At 54.0% G+C, this 20686-nt stretch overlaps 2 long non-coding RNA genes across 2 annotated transcripts; one reads left to right on the top strand and one right to left on the bottom strand.

The window, feature by feature from the left end:
• Positions 1 to 7269: 7269 nt before the first annotated feature.
• Positions 7270 to 13322, top strand: LOC132237341 (uncharacterized). The gene is made up of 3 exons (XR_009453511.1): positions 7270 to 7653; positions 11276 to 11356; positions 12999 to 13322. It is a non-coding gene; the product is annotated as an uncharacterized LOC132237341 (long non-coding RNA).
• On the bottom strand, positions 11385 to 13941 carry LOC132237342 (uncharacterized). The gene is made up of 3 exons (XR_009453512.1): positions 13917 to 13941; positions 13574 to 13702; positions 11385 to 12697 (listed from the first exon to the last, which is right to left on the bottom strand). It is a non-coding gene; the product is annotated as an uncharacterized LOC132237342 (long non-coding RNA).
• Positions 13942 to 20686: the final 6745 nt, after the last annotated feature.

Here is a 20686-nt window from a genome sequence, read left to right on the forward strand (position 1 = left end):
GGTCATTGGCTGAGGGCAGCTTCCAGGCACATGAACTCTCCAGCACTTCCGGCTTGCCTGGAGCTGGTGCAAGAGTGTTTCCCAGGCCAGGAAAAAACCCCCAGGCAAAGAGCCGTGTTGGCAGGCAGCAACCTTCCCCTCTAGGGGTAAGTGCTGAGATACTGGCAGGGCGCCAGCGCCTGCCACCCTCGCCCTGCCCTTCTTCTCCTTGACTTTCCCTTTCCATGTTCCTCGGTGAGTTTGTGTCATTTCCCAACGTTCCCTCTTAAATGCCTGCTTTTGGGACCCATTGCTCCCAAAAGCTACATGTCCTCTTGGGCAAGTCCATCTACTCTTGTGGTTCTAACGACCATCTGTGAGTAGGTGACTCCCAGCACTGTCCCTGACTTGGATCTTGCTCCCACCCCCATGTCTGTGAGCCTCCAATGGTGGCCTGATCAACATATCCCAGACCAATCATCGTCTGTCTCCACAGCCATGCCCCAGCTCTGCATTTCCTCCCCAAGGGTGGCATCTTTTAAGAGTGTGGAGGTGGGCCTGGTACACGATCCACCCAGTCACTTTAGAAACTAGGACTCACCCTTTGGTTCTCCCAATTCCTTCTCTTCACATCCAATCACCAAGCTCTGCAGATGTGGTTTCCAAACTAGTTCTCAGAGTCATTTCCTCCTCTCCACCCCAACGCCCACTGTCGTTGATCTAGCTAGACCCCCATGATCTCTCCCCGGGTATCCCCCCAGCCTCCTAGCTGCTGGCCCTCTTCCAACCTGATCTCCTCCTGACTCCTCCCTCTAGCCCATCCTCCACAGAGGTCAAACAGTGCTATCTAAAGTGCCAACGTTGGTGCTGTGACTTGGTGCAGCCACTATTGAAAAGAGTATGGAGATTTCTCAAAAAATTAAAAGTCAAACTACCTTATGACCCAGCAATTCCACTTTGGTATATTTGTGTGCAGAAATCCAAAACACTCATTCAAGAGAACATATGCACCCCTATGTTCACTGAAGTATTATTTACAATAACCAAGATATGGAAGCAGCCCTAGTACCCATCGATAGATGAGTGGATAAAAAAAGCTGTTGTTACATATATGCAGTGGGATATTACTTGTCTATAAAAAAAAAAAAAGAATAAAATCTTAGCATTTGCGACAGCATGGATGAACCTAGAGGATTTGACGCTAAGTGAGATAAGTCAGACAGAGGAAGACAAACAAATGCCGTATGATTTCACTTATCTGTGGAATCTGAAAAATAACATAAAGGAACAAACAAAACAGACTCATAGATACAGAAAACAAACTGATGGTTGCCAGATGGGAGAGGAATGGGGCACTGGGTGAGGAAAGGTAAAGAGACTAAGTACAGATCGGCAGTTACAGAACAGTCAGGGATGTAAGGCACAGCATAGGGAATATAGCCAATTATATTGTAACTAGGGGCCCGGTGCACGAAATTCGTGCACTGGGTGTGTGTGTGTGGGGGGGGAGTGTCCCTCAGCCCAGCCTGCCCCCTCTCACATACTGGGAGCCCTCAGGCGTTGACCCCCATCACCCTCCAATCGCAGGATCGGCCCCTTGCCCAGGCCTGACGCCTCTGGCCTAGGCGTCCAGCCCGGGCAGCGGGGACCTGCAGTGGCAGCGGGGGGCGCCGCGATCGCGCAGGCTCCGCTCCTGCCCCTGCAGGACGCCTCTAGCTGAGGCGTCCGGCCCGGGCAGTGGGGACCCACAGCTGCAGTGGCCCCGCGATCGTGGGCTCTGCTTTAGGCCCAGGCAAGGGACCCCTAGCTCCTGGGACTGCCAACTTCGACCGTGCCCAGCTCCCATCGCTGGCTCCACCCCTACTTCCTGCTATCACTGGCCAGGGTGGAAAAGGCACCTGATTCTCCGATCATGGCTGGGGGGCAGGGCAAAGGCGGCCCCAGGGCCGCCTTTGCCCTGCCCCCCAGCTCTTAGCTCCCCCCTGGGTTTCCGATCACTGTCAGTGGCAGGGGGCTTCTTCCTGCTTTCCTTTTCGCCTCCCTGCATTGTGCCTACATATGCAAATTAACCGCCATCTTGTTGGCAGTTAACTGCCAATCTTAGTTGGCAGTTAATTTGCATATAGCCCTGATTAGCCAATGAAAAGGGTATCGTCGTACGCCAATTACCATTTTTCTCTTTTATTAGTGTAGATAACTACGTGTCATGCTAGGTGGGTACTAGACTTACCGTGAGGACCACTCTGTGAGTTGTATGTACAACTACTATGTCATACACCTGGAACTAATATATTAAATGTCAACTATAATTGACAAAATTTTAATTAAAAAAAATTGCCAACCTGAACTTGTCATGCCTTGCCCAAGATCTGTTCCCCCAGGGCCAAATTCAAGTACCTTGGCCTGGTGTTTAGGACACAAAGTGTCCTTTATTCATCGATTTTTTTTTCTCCAATCCTCACCTGAGGATATGTTTTTATTGATTTTTAGAGAGAAAGGGAGAGAGAGAGAGACACATCGAGAGAGAGAGAGACACATCGAGAGAGAGAGAGAGAGAGAGAGAGAGAGAGAGAGAGAGAGAGAGAGAGAAGAGAGACTTATTGATTGGTTGCCTCCCTTATGAGCCCTGAGCAGGAATCAAACCTGAAACCTTCTGGTGTATGGGATGATGCTCCAGCCAACTGAGCCACCCGGGCAGGGCCAGGCGTCCTTTGTTAACTCTGATCCCTTCCCTGGCTACTGCCAGCTCTGCCACTTGAAACCAGTGGTGGGTGCTATGTTCTCTCCTCTCCTATCATCTCCTTGGAATACCTTCCCTTCCACTTGCTTTCAGGGCGGACTCCAAGACTCAGCTTAGATGACACTTCCTCTTGGAAGTTTTCCTGGGATGCTCACATTTGGATTAGGCACTCATGTTTTTGTGTGTGTGTGTGTGTGTGTGTGTGTGTGTGTGTGTGTGTGTTTTAAAAATATATTTTATTGATTTTTTACAGAGAGGAGGGGAGAGGGATAGAGAGTTAGAAACATTGATGAGAGAGAAACATCGATCAGCTGCCTCCTGCACACTCCCTACTGGGGATGTGCCCACAACCAAGGTACATGCCCTTGACCAGAATCGAACCTGGGACCCTTCAGTCGGACGCTCTATCCACTGAGCCAAACCGGTTAGGGCGGCACTCATGTTTTATGCTTTCGTTTTCTGTGCAAGTATTAGAACATTCCCTTCAAGTGGCTTAAATAACAAAGGGACTCGATTGGCTTGTGCAACCGAATAGTGGAGGGGTAGCGCTTGCTGCAGGTGCTGTGTGATCCAGGGGCTTATGTCGCTGCTGCTGGGCTCTCTGCGTTGCTAACTTTGACTCATTCTCAGAGCGCTTGGAGGGAGTCCCATCAGCTTCCGACTCCCATTCTGCCCAGTTCAGGGCATTGAACTGATCAAGCAAATGCTGGCTTGCTGGGACGTGAGGAGAGATTTACTTGCCCTTCCCCCAACCAACCGAAATGGCCAAGGGCTTAGAGCGTTCTACTTCTGTGGCTGGCAAACTCCGGCCACTTGTTTCTGTAGTGGCAGCACTGCAGAGGACGCAGGCTCCAGCGAGCTTTTCCTGCAACGGGACAAAACGTAAGCCTTTTAGGCCCTGTGAGCCAAGGCCAAATGGAGGATGTTATGGGGGACTTACATAACAAGGGAGAAAACAGACCCCCCCCCAATGTTTACTGATGGGATTACAGTTACAATAACAACTGAGTCCAATATTTTTGTCATATTGGTCTACTAATGAGGAGAATGGGATGGGGGGGGGATATATTTTTTAATTGGGGGTCAAAGTTCATGCTCCCTTCTTCAACTCCATGGCATATGCTCATCTATAAAATCATCCTTAGCTCACAGAGCATACAAGAACAGCAGGACATGGCTCAGGGGCCACAGTTTTCAGACCCCTGATGAAATCAAACCATTACAGAGCTAAGGGAAGAAACTGTGGGAAGCTGGGAGAGGAGACCGCGGACCACTCCCATGGTGATGTCATACCAAGGTCTTCCCATGTGGGGCTACCTTAGTGATGCACCATTCAGAGTCGGGCTGTGGGGTATTTTGTAAGGCAATTCTCTATCAGACAAGTTTATGTACATCGGGTCCCCTAATCCCGACACCATTCTTATAAAGTACACAGGGCCTTTTTCACAGAGGGGAAACTGAGGCTCAGAGAGATGTAGCTGTCTGGGTTTTCACAGCAAGGCCTCTCTGGGAAAACTGCGAGGATTCTAAGACAAGGGTTTGGGACCTGTGCTTAGTAACTGAACAACCGTGCTGCCCCCTGGTTGGGGGCAGAGGCTGGGCCAGCAGGACAGGCGGCCTGGAGGCTGGGCTCCAGCTGGCTCCATGACATCCAGTGTCCAACTGGGACAGGCCTGGTTAACACAGGTGCTCAGTTCTGTCTCAAGAATCTCTGGGGTTCGGCCTGTCTTCCCTGTAACTCCCCACGCAGGAGTTATAACCAGCCTCAAACTAGAGAAAAATCAGGCTTCAGGTGAGCATGCCCAGGACCACAAACAAGGAAACTGACCCCTCCTCTTCCTCCAGCCTCTAGGCCTGGCCTTATGGGGTCCCTGATGAGCACTCTGGTTCCTGCAAGCCTTGATGTTGGGAAGACCTGTGGACAGCCCTCCTCAGGACAGTCCCAGCCCTCTTCCAGGGCTGACTGGCCTCAGGCAGGGCCACCAAGGTCAGGGTAGGGTCTAGGGAAGTGGTTCTCAACCTGTGGGTCGCGACCCCTTTGGCGGTCGAACGACCCTTTCACGGGGGTCACCTAAGGCCGTCCTGCATATCAGATATTTGCATTATGATTCATAACAGTAACAACATTACAGTTATGCAGTAGCAACGAAAATAATTTTATGAGGAACTGTATATAAAGGGCCAGAAGGTTGAGATCCACTGGTCTAAGGCATGCAGAGGCGGCCAGAGGTGAAGGAAGGTTGCTGGGAAGGTTTCCAGGATAATGATACTTATTTTAAAATATATTGTTATCGATTTCAGAGGTGAAAGGAGAGAGAGAGAGAGAAAGAGAGAGAGAGAGAGAGAGAGACGTCAATGATAAGAGAGAGTCATTGATTGGCTGCCTCCTGCACGCTCCCTATTAGCCAGCAACCGGGCATGCTCCCTGACCGGGAATCGAACCGTGACCTCCTGGTTCATAGGTCTACGTTCAGCCACTGAGCCACCCCGGTTGGGGCCAGAATATTGATATTTAGAAACTAAGAGTGTGTGTGTGCCAGTACCTACAGACACAACATTCACACATCCTCTGGTCTCATACTTGTAAGTACACACTCCCATAGTCAGACAGTCACACCCACAACCATCTTCACCAGCAGCATCTCACACATGCACATTCCTATGGTTCCCCACACTGACTTACACACTCCTGAGCTCACCCCACAGGTGTATACTCACCAGGGATAGTTTCTTAGGACTGCCATCGCAGAGGACCACACACCGGTGGCTGAGAACAACAGGACTTGATTGTCTCATACTTGGCGGTGAAGTCCAAACTCTAGGTGCCTCTGAACTTGTAGGGGAGGAGCCCTCCTTGCCTCTCGCTAGCTTCTCGCAAGCGTCTGTTCGCCCCAGGTGTTCTCGGCCTGCAGATGCGCCCTCTGACCTCTGCTTCCATCTCCACAGGGACACGTGCCCCTGTGTCTTCGCAGGGACACCTTTTATTAGGACACTAGTCCTATTGCATTAGGAGCCATCCTACTTCAGTATGATCTCAATTTAACTGATTACATCTGTTATGACCCCATTTCCAAATAAGCCCATATTCTGAGGTGCTGGGGGTTAGGACTTCAGCATTTTTTTTTTTTTTTTTGGCAGACACAATTCAACCCATAACAACACCTTATGGCCACAAAACCTCATGTACTTAGCACACTCCCATAGTCACACACAGCTGTATACACTATTTAAAAAATTCCCCCCCATTGATTTTAGAGAGAGAGGAAAGGAAAGCGAAAGAGAGAGAAACATTGATGTGAGAGTGAAACTTTGATGAGCTGCCTCCTGCACGCACCCCACTGGGAATGGAGCCCATAACCGGGGCATGTGCCCTGACCAGGAATCGAACTGGCAACCTTTGGTGCATGGGACGATGCCCAACCAACTTAGCCACACTGGCCAGGGCACAGCTGAATACACTATTTTTTAAAAAATTTATTTTTATTTCAGAGAGGATGGGAGAGGGAGAGAGAGATAGAAACATCAGAGAGAGAATCATCATTTGGCTGCCTCCTGCATATCCCATACTGGGGATGGAGCCAACAACCCAGGCATGTGCCCTGACCTGGAACTTAACCGTGACCTCCTGGTATATAGGTTGATGTTCAACCACTGAGCCATAGTGGCAAGGGCTCAGCTGTATACACTATTGAAGTTCACAGATGTGCACACTCATACGTTCCCACATTCCCATAGTCGCAAAATCACACCTATCCATATATATCCCCAGGATCACACGCACACATCACACACACATGTACACATACACTCACATGCATACACTGTCCCCCAGACTCCCCAGCTTACATCCAGCCCCCACATGCCTTACAGTCACTCTCCCTCACATTCCTTCCCCCCCCTCCACCCCCCCCCCCCCCGACTCCCACACATCCCCTTGGCCACACTCCGAGGCCACCCCTGGGGGTCATGCTCTGAGACCTGGCACATTCGCAGCCTCACACTTGGCTCATACCTCTCACATCCTCTCCCACCCACACAGTCTCTCCCCTTCTGACTCCTCCATCCAGCGCACCGTCCCCTACCAACCCTCAGGGCAGGGAGGCACAGCCGGCCACTGCGTCCACCCCGGCCAGGGCACCAGGCGGACAGCGCTTGCTGTCGGGAACCATGTGTCCCCACAGCCTCCTCCATCGCAGACTCCCACTCTTCCCTCTCAGGAGCAGACAGACAGACAGACAGACACATGCGCACACCCTCGCCCTCGGGCCCCGCCCCCGCCCCACGGCAGCCCTGTTCCTCATTACGGGCCAATGCGCCTGTTTGCTCGCCCAGCTGGAGATGGTTAGAGAGTGATAAATAATGAAAGAGAAAACAGGCTTTTCCCCTCTGCGGCTTCTATTTATGTAACATGTGTCACAGCTCACTCACAGACTTTGTTTCGGAGCTGGTTGCAGGAAATAGTTTATTTTTTCCGGACGGTGGCTTGGGGGGCGGGGTAGGGGGCCTGGGGTTGGGGTTTCTGGTCTCACGCCCCTGGGAGTTTCGGGATCCGGCTCCCAGAACCCCTTCTCCTCCCTCCCCCTCTCCCCGTCCTTTCCCTCCCTGCCTTCCCCGACACCCTGGGTTAGACATCAAAGCTCAAGGCTGCCAGACTGGGGTTCTCTGACTCCACCCATTGGGAAGGAGTTGGGTGGGTGAGGTCCCCTCCCAGCTGCTTCTGAAAACCCCCAAACAGATGGGCTTGTATTAGAGCTGGGCAGCTTGAGGCTCGGGCTGCCGAGAGGAGGCCGGACAAGGGGCTTCCTGGGTAGCCTGCACCTGCCAGGAGGGAGGGTCCAAAAGGATTCCTTCCGCAAAGATCCAGGCCTTGTACCCGCCGCACTCTGTATCCGTGTCTCTCTGAGGCCTCCTGGTTTTCAGCTGCTGCTTCCCAGGTGAGGTCATGAGGGGCAGGGACCCGGAGGGACTGGCCATGGTCTGCTCGACTGGCTGTGAGAGCCAGGACTTCCAACTCACCCCCCCCCACACACACACACACACTGCCCCTTCTGCCAGGGGCACACCCTGTGATAGAATTCTGCGCAGGCAGGTGGGAGTAGTTACAAGGCTGTGGGGGAATGTGAGATGTCAGAGATCTGCCATGTGCCCCCCGTCCTCCCCCAAACGCTAAGGAGCCCTCTTTGGGGGGATGCTCCAGGGAGGGAAGAGGCAGCAGGGAGCCGCCCTGCTCCCCCAACCCAGTTCGGTGCCTGGCGAGTTTGAAGGGAGCCCTGCCTGAGCCTGTCTCTCGGAACGCCAGGCAGGGGGCCCAGCCCTTGCCTGACATGGAGGCCCAGGGGTGTCTCAGGCCACCTGCCGGGGAGACCCAGAGGGACTGCCCCCAGGAATGCGAGTCCACCCTGGAAGCTGGACCGGGTAGCCCCACCTCCTGCCGACTGGAAGAGAGGTGTGTGTAAAGGCACTGTGGGGCCGGGTCTGCCCGGTGACCTCAGGGGTTCCCCGGGACTGTCCCACAGGGATCCTGGCTGGTTAGACAAGTGCTCACGTTTCCAAGACGGACTTGAATGCTGAGCACCTGGGGTCTTGGGTGCTACCTGCCTATTTAGTCCTGGGAGCCCTGGGCTCTGAGGGGGTCCCGGGGGAGGGGGGCTGTGTGGCGGCTCCCTGGGTTTCAGGAGCCTTGGCCGGCAGGAGTGTGGGGAAGGGGTCCCGCTGCCTTGAGCATCTGTTCAGGCTGCGGCCTGGAGACTCCGTAGTTTCCCGAGAGCCCTGCCCAGGACACCCCGCCCCCAGCAGACACTGGCCTGCACCCATGCTCTCAGGCCCCCTCTCAGGAAGACCCAAAGCTCTGGACGCTCACGTCTCCTGCAGATGGTGACGTGAACAGTAAAAATCACCCTAAGTCCCGGGAGCTCTGCACACTTGTCCCTAAATGTCACACGGGTCCTGCCAGGAAGCTTTTATTAAAACCTCCAACCTTGTAGATGAGAAAAATGGGGCTCAGAAAAGCAGAGTGGCCCTGACCTGTTTGGCTCAGTGGATAGAGCGTCGGCCTGCGGACTGAAGGGTCCCGGGTTCTGTTCTGGTCAAGGGCATGTACCTGGGTTGCGGGCACATCCACGGTGGGGAGTGTGCAGGAGGCAGCTGATCGATGTTTCTCTCTCATCGGTGTTTCTAACTCTCTATCCTTCTCCCTTCCTCTCCGTAAAAAATCAATAAAATATATTTTAAAAAAGACAAAAAAGAAAAGCGGACCCACCCCCTGCCCAGCTCACACTGCACCCCTTCATGGCTGCCTTTCCCTTTCTCTGAGCACCGAGCTGGGGCTCAGGAAGTCCGCTGGCTAACGTGTGCGTACACAGGGGTTGTCTTTCATACACACTGCGCAGGCCCCGCTGCCCTTCTCCAAACCCCCCTGAGCTGTGATTTCCCGAAAGCCACCGACACCTCTGCTTTCTCCAAGCCGGAACCCGTGCCGGCCTGAATTCCCCGGCTCCAGCCTCAGTTTCCCCCTCTGTCTCTCAGGCCCAAGCATCTGAGCAAGGCTCCCTTTGCTTTGAGGCGGCCAACAGCACTGGCCAGGCTCCTTCCTGCCCAGGTCTGACTCTCCCTCTGGAAGCCTCCGGGATCCAGTCACCTCCATCCTCCCCCCGAAATGTCAGGCCTGGCACTGCCCCCCTGCAGCCCCTCTCCCCGCGGCCCCCTGGGAGCCCAGGCTTTGCTGGAGGGCAGCGAGTGAAGCCGGCTGTAACAGAGAAACCTCGGGCTCCTCTTTAGAAGTCCCAGAGGAGGCAGATCTGAGGAAAGGCTGCCGAGAAGGCGCCTGCAGCAATGTCAGCTTGAGAACAGCCTGGCTGACAGGATGCTGAGCGGGGATTAAGGTCGGGATCAGGGAAGCTGGGGAAACGAAGGCACGTTCCCTGCGCCCCTCGCTGATGCCACTGCTGCCGCCGCCTCCGCTCCGCTGCTGAGTTTGTCTTCTTGTTCTCGCTCTGGGAAAGGGGGCAGGGAGGGCAGTGGACAGGGTGAGGCAGGGAGGTGGCGGGGAGGGCGGGAGAGGTGGAGAAAGCAGGCAGCGGGGCGGAGGGCAGAGGAGAGGAGAGGGTGCCAGGCCTCTGGCTCTCAGGGCCCATCTAGGGCAGACCCTCGCCTGGGACCATTCCCTGGTGACGGGTGACTGTCCCTAGTCAGCCCTGGGCAGCCAGCCGGACCCCTGTTACCCTTCTCCTATGTGCAGAGCCTGTCCTGAGTGTTGGGGGCAGGACCAGTGGCGACAGGATTGATGAGGCCCACAGACCTCCCGCATGTGAAGGCAACTGTTTCCACCTGCCTTCGAATGCAGGCTCCCTTGTTCTGGGAAAAGGTCATCACCAAGACCTGTCTCATCATTGAAATGTCACCGGAGCCCAGCCAAATGGGCTACAGACTTCCCGTGACACCGCAGTCCCTTGCGTTGTCACTGGCGTGGTGGCTAAGAGCGTGGCCTCTGGTCTCCGACCGCCTGGGTTCAGATTCCGACTCTGCCACTGACTTGCTGTGTGACCTTGGGCAAGGCCGCTAACCTCTCTGTGCCTCAGAGGGAGAAAATAGCGGCACCTCCTTCTGAGGCTGTTGAGAGGATGCTAGGAGGAGGCCTGCCACAGAGGACGTGTGCAGTGAGGGTGGTCTTATTGAGTCGCACGGGCAGAGTGAAGCAGTAGCAGTGGCAACGTGAAGTTAATCACCGGAAAGCTTCTGGGGGGAGGGAGTGCGGGATGGGATTTTGGAGGCTGAGGCTTGGCAGGGGTGAAGGAGTAGATTGGGGGTGAGAGGCAAGCTCCCACGTGCCAGGTGAGTGTGGGGCCCGGGAGGGGCAGGGATGGAGGAGTGTCTGGTGAGAGGTGGAAAGGATGCCTTTACGGGAGCCCCATCCGCCAGTCTTTCTCAAAGGTCCTGCTCTCACTAGGGGTAACACAACTCTCCCAGGCCTGCCAAGGGCAAGCCAAGGGCGCAAAGACCATGAAAAGACACTGTTTATCATGGTGACCTCCCCAGAATGGGGCTGATTCCAGAAATTCAAGCAATTGACAGAGGCTTCCAGAACTCCTGGGTTCTCTGGACCTGGTGAGGGACAAGGCAGCAGGGAAAGGGGCAGGGACTACACACCTGGCAGCCCCTGGGGTTGAGCTCCTGCTCTGCCACCCACCAGCTGTGTGATTTGGAGCAAATCAATTAGCATCTCTGAGCCTCAGTTGCCTGGGCTGTAAAATGGGATAAAGATTGGAACAAGGACGGGTTCCTGGCCTCCCTGCAGCTCCTCCTGGGGGTCCTCATCCCGTTCTCTCTTCTGGACACCTGCCACAGGCTGGGGGTGGAGAGGGGCTGGGTGGGGTTCTGGTAATTGAGGAAAGGGTCTGCTGAGTGTCTGTGGGGAATGCACCTGGCCAGGGCGTGAGTCTCAGGTGTGGGAGGAGCTCCTGGCGGGGGATGTTACATCTAGGGGACTAGTTTCTGCAGAAGCTAGTTTCAAAAACACCCCCCACCCCTGTCAATAAAAATTATGTATATTTATTATAGAAAATTTGGAAAATACAGGAAAGCATAGAAAAGCAGATAAAGTGCATATAATAATAATACCACCACTCGGAGGCAACCATGGTAAGATTGTCCTGCATATTTTTTAGTTTTGAAAAATACAGTATATGTACATACTCGGAATAGGCACAGGGATGTAGATGACAATATAGGGGACACGGTCAATAATATTGTAATAACTGTGTATGGTGCCAGGTACCCGAAATATCGGGGGACCACTTGTAAAGCATATGATTATCTAACTACTATGCTGTACACCGGAAACTAATACAAATAAGAGTGAATGTAAACTGTAATTGAACATTTTTTTCCAAAAGCAAAAATATTTATATGCACACACACGAGTATTCACACACCTATTCCCAATACTCACACATATGCGCACACATTGACACACATATAGGTAACTTTCACAGCATAACACAATGTCCATATATTTTTAAAAATTTAGAAACAGAATCATGAAATCATAAATGCATTATCAGTTTGAAGAAATTATTTTATTTCATTAGACAAAATATCGAGAACCTTCCCCCAGGTTATCAAGTATTCTTCTCCAAGGTAATTTGAAATGACTGTGGCGTCCTCCGTCTTTTGGGTACAATGTAAGGCGTATCACTTGATCGGTTCTCAGCTGCTGGTCGTCCTGGTTGTCGCTAGATGCTTGCTGTTATAAACAACACTGTGACGAACCTCCAGTAACTTTGCAATTGTTCCTCTACCCGTCTGTCTATCCCCAGGGGAGGGGAGGCTCTCTGGGGCAGGCTCCTCACCGGACTCACTAGCTGGGCTCCTGGCTCCCTGAGACATCAGTAGTTGCTGATTGCATTGCATTTCTGGAGCCTGGGCTCTGGGCTGAGGAGCTGAAGTGGTGGCTGACGAGGAAGGAGTCCACCTTCCAGCTAGAACACTCAGGTCCCCACGGCCTCTCGGTTGGGCTGGCCCGCTTCCAGGAAAAAACATTCCCAAGCCCAGAGCCACCGGCCTTCCTGAGTCCCAGGGAACTTTATCTCCTCTCTTCCCGGGCAAACCAAAGGGGGCCTCCCCCGCCAGGGCCCGCCCCCTTAGACCCTCATCTCTGACTCATCTGAGTTCTTTTGTGGCGTCTTCCAGCTGAGGGCCCAGCCACAGAGCCCTTTGCCTGCTCCGTAGTCTGGAGCAATGTCGGGCAGCTCCCGGCTCCCCACGAGGCAGCCCCCTCGCTGGTCCCCATTTCTGACTGCACAGCCATGGGCCCTGGGATGTGCCTGCCGCACACCTCAGCCCTGCCCCTGCTCTGCCCGCCGCCTCCCGGGGCACCAGGGAGCCTTTGTCTCCTCCTCCCGGAGCTCTGGGCGGATGCTGTCATTCTTCCTGACAGATTTGTAGAATCTTGTATTTCGGAGCTGAGCCCCCAGCTCTCAGCTTTTCAATGGGGAGAGAGAGAGAGAGAGAGAGAGAGAGAGAGAGAGAGAGAGAGAGTTAAGAGACAAAAATTGAGAGGTAAAACTTACTAATTTAATTTAATTTCTCTCCTCAAGCATCCAGCCTCTTGCAAATTTTCTGGTTTTAAATTTTTATCCTTTTTCCCCTTCTCCCTCCATCCTTCCCTCCTTCCCTCCCTCCCTCCCTCCTCTCTTCAGCTCCCACCCTCTCCCACCCTCCTGTCCTCATTTCCCCTCCTCTCCCCTTCTTTTTTAAGTTTTTTTTCCTTTTAACTTTCAAGGTCATTCCGGACTCCTAAAGCCGCCAGTCCCTCAGTGAGACATGAGCGCCACTGGCGTCCGTGGCCTCTGTTTCCGTGGCAACCCAGTAACCATTAATTTTCAATTAAAGGAGACAAAAAGCTGGATGACAGCGCTAGGTCTGCTGAAGATGTCAAGAATCTGTATTAATATACAGCAAGAGAGCATAATTGTGTGTCCATCTTCCCGAGCAGCGAAAAATGGAGGGATAATTACCAGCTCGAAAGCCACTCTGTAATTTAGTTCTTACTGTCACCACAGCCCTACACATTAGCATAAATTAAAAGCAGAGTTTATTGTTATCAAAGTGCATTGATATCGCCAGACCCGCTTTCTTCCTTTTAACTGTTTGTCGTGGGTGAGTGACTCCCCAACTCTCGCCGGGGTCTCCCTGGGGTGGGAGGAGTGTGAGTGCAGGGGCTGCTGGGTGCCGGGGTATGAGATCAGGAAGGTCTTGGCCATTTCTCCCATCTTCCCAGGGGCGGGTGGGGACCAGGGCCAGGGTGTTGCCCCTCTGAAGGGGCCTGGGGATGGAGGGGCTTGGCTACGAACCCACCTCTCCGTGCCAGCGCTTTGTGTAGCTCCAGCCCTCCAGCTCTTTCCAGAGGGGGCTGCTGCCCTTTGCGGGGGTCCCCCTTCAGTGCCTGGCACAGAGCAGAGCAGGTGATGGGCGCTCAAGGCCAACCTGTTAAACAAAGGAATGCGTGAATGCCCCAGGGTCTCCTCTCACGGGTGGATGGCAGCAGGGGCCTTGCTGCTTTCCCAGTTCAGGGCCGGCCAGCTCAGAATGAAGGTGCTCCCAGTGTGGCCCCCCTGGCCCCTCCCTGCTTGCTGTGGGACCACCCACCACTGCACCCAGCCCCCCCACACACCTGGGTCCTGCCACCCTGAAGACTCACCTCTGGGCAGAGTAGCTGGAGCTCCAGGGTGCCCGTGACAACGACAGGAATCACAGATTCCCGTGAATGGGGGCTGCGGGCTTTCTCGCATTCTATCCAGAGAGAGCTGTCCTTCAGAAGGGAATTTAGTGTAATTACCCTAAGGGAGCGATCCTTAAACAGTCAGTCACAACACTGACCTCCTGGCTGAGATCTGACAGCAAAATTACAGGCTGTGTACTCAACAGAAGGGGCATCCTCCTTTTGGGGATGGGGGGGTGGGTGGAGGAGGGAAAGGAGATGCAGAAGCTTTAGAAGAAGAGTGTGGCTCCCAGCTGCCAGGCGAGCGGGTTCTCGCTGGCACGGCGTGTGTGGGGCAGGGAGAAGGTGCCAGGGTCCCCTGGTACTTCGGGTTCATGGGGAGAGGTGGAGCTGGGCAGCCGGGCTCTTTAAATCTCTGAGCCACGGTCTGTGATCTTAGCTACATTTACTCTTATTGTGGGTGGGGTTTGGAGGGCACTGGGGACTATCTGATAAGCCACTCAGGCGTATTTCCCCAAACGGATCCGGATCCGGATCCGTCCCTGGGTCTCTCTCCCAGTGCCTGTGTGTCACCGGTGCTCCTGCTTTCCAGCTAACACAGCCTGGACCCCATTACACTGCCCCTGGGTTACCTGGCAGGGCCAGCATGCTCATCGGTGACCACTGCAAACCTAGCACGGACTCATCTGTCCGAGCTGCTAGCCTGTCACATGGCAGAACACTGGGCACACAGGCCAGGCAAGTCTGCACGAGGTGCTAGAGAAAGTCTGGTGGGCGGACACATTGCCATGGACTGTGGAGCCTGGGAGGAATGGAAGTAGATCCCCAAATCTCAGCTGGGAGGGACCCCAAGTCAGCAGGTCAAACTCCTCCCAGAGCAGGGGTCCCCTCTGCTCAGCCTCTACTGCAAACCCAGTGCCTCTGCTCACGGGACCATGGGCAGGAGCTCACACCTCTGAAGAGGTCCATTTTGCCCCTGGTTCCGGAGCAGCTCCTCCTGAGCAGAGTGAACAGCTGTTCCCTGAAATGCCCACCTGCCCTTCGGAGCCCAGAAACAAATCTACGCTTTCTCTGGTGAAACTGCCTTTCGGCTACATGAAGACAAAGCTCAGCTGTCCAACATCTTCCACTCTGGGACCCCGTGGGCCTGTCACCTCTCCATTCACCCTCTTATGGAAGAGCCAGAAGGAGTCTGAAAGGGCGAGGGAGGCCCGAAACACAAATCCAACACTTACTGAGAATCTACTGTGCTCCCGAGAGAGAGAGAGAGGGAGAGAGAGAGAGAGAGAGAGAGAGAGAGAGAGAGAGAGAGAGAGAGAGAGAGAGAGAGAAACATCGAGTCATTCCACTGAGTTACGCATCCACTGGGTGATTCTTGCATGTGCCCCGACCGGGGATGGAACCCACAACCTGGGGCCGGTCTCACTTTCCTCTTCCCAAGCATCCCGTGAGGGCAGGATATGTCCTTCCCATTTTACTGTCGAGGACAGAGCAGCCGGGGAAGCTGCAATCACTTGTCCCGATGGCTCTGGCTGAGGCCTTTCCTTGAGAATCCAGCTGCCTTTGCCCCAGGCCCCTCGGGCACCGTGAGCGCCGTCACTGGGCTGCCTGTCTCCTCACCTTCAAGGGGCTTCGTTCCGGAGACACCGTCTCTCCTCTCTCCCGGGCAGGGGAAGGAATTCCGGGGGAAACTCAGCTCAGGTCCTGCTTCCTCCGGGAAGCCCTCCTGCCCTCAGTGATTGCTTCGACAGCAACGCCAGTTCTTCTTCTGACTGCAGGCCCAGGCTCCAGGGCCCTCGTTGTGTGGGGGACAGAGGGCATGTCACTCAGCTCTCCAGGCCTTGCCCTGGCCCGGAGCTGCCCGGGACCCCTCTGTCCTCAGATCTGGATCTGCTTCAGAGACCAGCTTCTTTCCCCAGTTCCTCTACCCTTTCTGCTTCTTTCCACAGCTCTAACCCCTTCTAACGTAGACTTCACCCATTCCTAGGTTCATTGTCTAGTTCCCTCACTTTAGGCTCCCAAAGGGCAGACTTTGCTGGCTGTGTTTTCTGTCGCCCCCCAAGCACTCAGACCAGTGTCTGATATGCAACCGGTGCCCCGTGCATGTTTGTCCAGTGGAGGGAAGAGTACTTAAAGCCCTTTGAGGGAGCATGGTATTTGCACAACAGAGAGGACCTAGGGCTCTAGTGATGGGTTAGGTGGCTTGTCCAAGTTCATGGAGCAGGCAATACCGAGTCAAGCTCTCATTCACGTTGGGCTGCTGAGTACAGAGCCACGTCAGGGCCCTGAGCCAGGCCCTCGTTCTGAATTTTGAGTTGGGGGCGTGAGGCAGCTGGCTTCCTGGGGACTTTCTGCCTGCAGACCAACCAGCAGATCCTCCTGGGGCCCCTTCCCTCCTAACAGGGAGAGGAAGGCTCCTTCCCCTTCCTGCTGCAGCGTTCACCCCCGCCCCCATCCCCACCCCAGCCTGGGAGGGGCCCACAGGTGCAGTCCAGCTCCCTTCCCTTCCCCCGTCCCCCCCAGGACTGGGTTCCTGCCGGGGCTGGAGTCCACACCCAGGGCCCCGGGAGCCCCTGGGAGGCCCGCACCCCAGACTCTGAGAGGCTCTTCTCCCTCAGATGTGAATCCGGGCCCCAGAGTGCCCACACAGAACATACATCTTAAACAAACACTTCTCCTTGCTGTTTATCTCCCTGGCCTTTAAACAAACTCTTTCAAAGGTTTCTGCTGATAGGAGAGATTTACTGAAAACCATTCCTTGCTTAAAAGCCCTGGGTTTACGCTGCTGGGGTGGGGGCAGCCAGGGGCCTTCGAGCCTGGGCTTTCTCTGCCTCCGGACCACATGTTTATCCTCTGGGCCTTGCTAGAGGAGCAACACAGACTAATCTTTATGGAAAAGAAAACAAGGAAAGCAGAACAGGGGAGGGGTGGAGGCTGGGGGAGAAGTTTGGTTCTCGTCATCGACTCCATGAGGTCTTGGCAGGGCCCTCCCGACAGTGCCCACCCCACCGAGGACAGCCTGGGGGTGGGGCGCAGTGCTGGGGAAGGGTGGGGCTTCCGTGAACTTTGGACCCCAGGCTCTGGGGCAGGTAAGCCTCTTCTAGGGCCCCCACACCCTGGCCAGAGGCCAGAGTGGGCCTCTCCTAGTTGGTGGGGGGAGGGCAGGGCAGCAGCCATGTGACAATGTATTTACTCCTGCTTTTGACCAACATTTAGGAAACACCTAGCATATGCCAGGACCTGGGGTACAGGGTTGAGTAATCATTAACATGGATTTCAGCATTTCTGCGGGCCTGGCACCGTTCTAAATCACTTACATGAATCAGCTCATTCAACACAACAGCCCTAGAAGCAGATTCTAGAATTATCCCAGCTTTGCAGATGGGGCAACCAAGGCACAGATGAATTACTGGGCTCCCCTTCCCCCAGAGGTCTGGGTTTAAGTGGGATGCAGTCTGGGCATTGGATTCTGAAATGCATCCCGAGTGGAGAGCTGCTTCTCTAGAGACCACTCTCTTGCTGCCCACTCCTCGTCCTCCCGATAATAAAGAACCGCAACAACGCGAAGGCGCACGCGTCTCTGGGGTCTGAGATGTGTCTCCCATTCTGTTCTTCGTGGGACAGAGTCACGCGCACCTTATCATCTTAGGTTCAAGGAAATACAGTAATAGTCCCCCCTTGTCCTCAGGGACACGTTTCAAGACCTCCCCCCCGCCCTCCCATGGATACTTGAGACCACAGTTAGTACCAAACCCTATATATACTGTGTGTTTTCCAATATATGCCTATGATAGAGTTTAGCTTTTAAATTAGGCACACGGGAAGAGACGAACAACACTAACTAACAGTAAAACAGGACATTCTAACAGTATACTGTAATCAGTTATGCGAATGTGGTCTCTCTCTCTCTCTCCAATAACGGAGACGGCTGCTGAGTGACTAATGGGCGGACAGTGTATACAGTGTGGAGATGCCGGACAATGGGATGATTCATGTCCCGGTGGGACAGAGCGAGACATCTCGAGATTTCATCACGCCGCTCAGAACAGCGAGGAATTTAAAACGTATGAATTGTTTATTTCTGGAATTTTCCATGTAATATTTCAGGCCTCGTTAGACCACGGGTAGCTGAAACTGTGGGAAGTGAAACAGCAGATAAGGGGGAACTACTGCACAGTAACAGAGAACAAACCCCAGCCACCTGTGGGGCCTGGGCTCGGTGGTTCGCATACATTATCTCCTTTACTCCACCTGCTAAAGCTTTGAGGTAGGTCACGTGAGCACTTCTGGTGAGAAAACCAAGGCACCGAGAACTTAGTAACTTGCCCAAGACCATCCAGCCGGTGGGAGGAGGAGGCAGGATTGGACCCCACGCTAAATGGCCTAATATTTATTCGTGGCCCTTGAGGGGTGCTCTGCGCTCTTCCGGCTGTCTTCACACTGAAATCCAGAAAGGTTAAGTGATCTGTTCTAAGTCACACACCTGACTTCTCAACCCAGGAATGGGAAGACCCAGGACAGGTTTTGTATTGGGCTTTTTCTAAACTTACCTGGGCTTTTGTAGACAGAAAAAGCTGCTCCTGAAAGGAGATTGGAGCCAGGGCAGAGGCCTCTGAGGGTGGGGGCCTCCCCGGGTCCAGCCCTGAAGGCAGGAGCCATGGCTAGTCCTGGGGCCTCCTAAGGGCAGGGACCCTGGGCAGAGGTGGGCGTCATTGCAAAGCCTCTACTGACTGCAGTCTGTGCTTTTGCGTGAAGTGGAGGGGCTGTGGGGCAGGTGGGGAAGGGAGCAAACAGCAGGTAGGAATTTCCACTCCTTCCTGCCCGTAGCTCAGGCCGGAAGCCATGGCCCCTCCTCCGTGTTTACACTCAGCGGCCACCACCCTCACAATGGCACAGACTGACACCCTCCCTCTCCCGCCTCCCCCACCCCCTTGCTCTGGGCCAAATACCTTTCCCCTCACCCTGAAAGCACCTTTCAGCACCTGGGCCCTGAGTTGGGCCCAGCTTCCAGGGAAGAAAAGGGGAGCGTGTGAGGAAGGGGGGTGGGGTGAGGCGGGTGGGGAGGCAGGAGGTAGTCCAGGCTAGGACAAAGCCATGTGAGCGGTCTGCTTGCACGCCTCACCTTTCTTTTTCTATTATTTCTTACGACACCCAGTTTTGAAAACCTTTCCGTCCCCCCTAGCAACGCTGCACGAAGATACTTCATTCACACCAAGGTAAACAGGACTGATAACAGCTTCTAAAGTGACCCTTCCAAGGGAGAAGTGTGCTTTGGCAGTGGCCTCTTTGTTTGTCCATTCATTCTTTGCTTTACTCAACAATTTCCTTTGGCGTCCCGACGACCCTCCACCCCTCCGCAGGCCTCAGCCCGCACATCGCCGCTGCTTGGTGGGCAGCTGCCCAAGCTCTGGCCTTTGCCGGCAATGACACCTCCACCCTCTTACCCAACATGCAGATACCGTGGCGTGGCGGCGATCCAAACGCTTTTTCACAATTCAGTGAAGGGAAAGGTAATGCATCCTCATGAAAAGAGTTGGGGGGGGGGGGACTTCGCTTTAAGTGAAAAGGGAGGTGCTCTGATGGCGGATCTTCAGTTTATTCTGTGTGGCCATAGGGCTGAGCTCCTCCGGACAGCTGGGCAGGAGCCCAGGGGGCATCAGGCCTTGGGTGGAATTTCCAAAGGGGGCCATTGGCGATCGGGGGCTCTGGATTTCTCTCTCTCTCTCTCCCCTTCTCAGTGGAGAAGGGCTAACTGTGAGCTGTTAGAGCAGTGGTTCTCCACCTTGGCTGCACATTAGAATCACCTGGGAATCTTTTTAAAATCCTGATTTCTGGGCCTCATCCTCCAGAAATTCTGTTTCTTTGTTATGGGGTAGGGCCACAACATTAGTAACAAAGAAATAATTTCCGGAGGATGAGGCCCAGAAATCGGGATTTTAAAAAGATTCCCTGGTGATTCTAACGTGCAGCCAAGGTTGAGAATCACTGTGTTAGGGGAAGACTCTGAGCTCAGAGCTGGGAGGGACTCAAGGAATCACCTACTCCAGTAGTTTACAAAGGGCAGAGTGGCTTCAAAGGGCACAGCCTTTTCTTAAACTTAATTTACACTGAAATGCAAAATAGAAAGCAGCTACGCCTTGTAGCTCTGGTTGAAGTGAGGAGGGTGGCTGGGCCCTGCACACTCACCCCCCTCACTCCCCTAAAGGGGCGAAGCTCCCCCGTGGAACTCTGAAGTGAGTTCAGTGATCCATTCCTCAGACAAGGAAGCAGTCAGAACAATGGGGAGGATGGTGGTCCTTAGGGTCCTCCACCCTCCCATGATCTGCTCTTAGTTCATGCTCATTCCCTAGGCCAGCCGTGGGCAAACTACGGCCCGCGGGCTGGATCCGGCCCCTTTGAAATGAATGAAACTATTGAAATAAAAGACCGTACCCTTTTATGTAATGATGTTTACTTTGAATTTATATTAGTTCACACAAACACTCCATCCATGCTTTTGTTCCGGCCCTCCGGTCCAGTTTAAGAATCCATTGTGGCCCTCGAGTCAAAAAGTTTGCCCACCTCTGCCCTAGACTCATGGTGAACTTGACCTGCAAAATCCTACCCACCCTTCAGGGTCAGCTCAGATGCCACCTTCTCTGTGGAGCCTTTCCCAGTTCTCTTAACCCAGTGGTTCTCAACCTTGGCTGCACATTAGAATCACCTGGGAATCTTTTTTAAATCCTGATTTCTGGGCCTCATCCTCCGGA

This window comes from Myotis daubentonii, chromosome 6 (assembly GCF_963259705.1).
Source record: "Myotis daubentonii chromosome 6, mMyoDau2.1, whole genome shotgun sequence".
Classification (NCBI taxonomy): Eukaryota; Metazoa; Chordata; class Mammalia; order Chiroptera; family Vespertilionidae; genus Myotis; species Myotis daubentonii.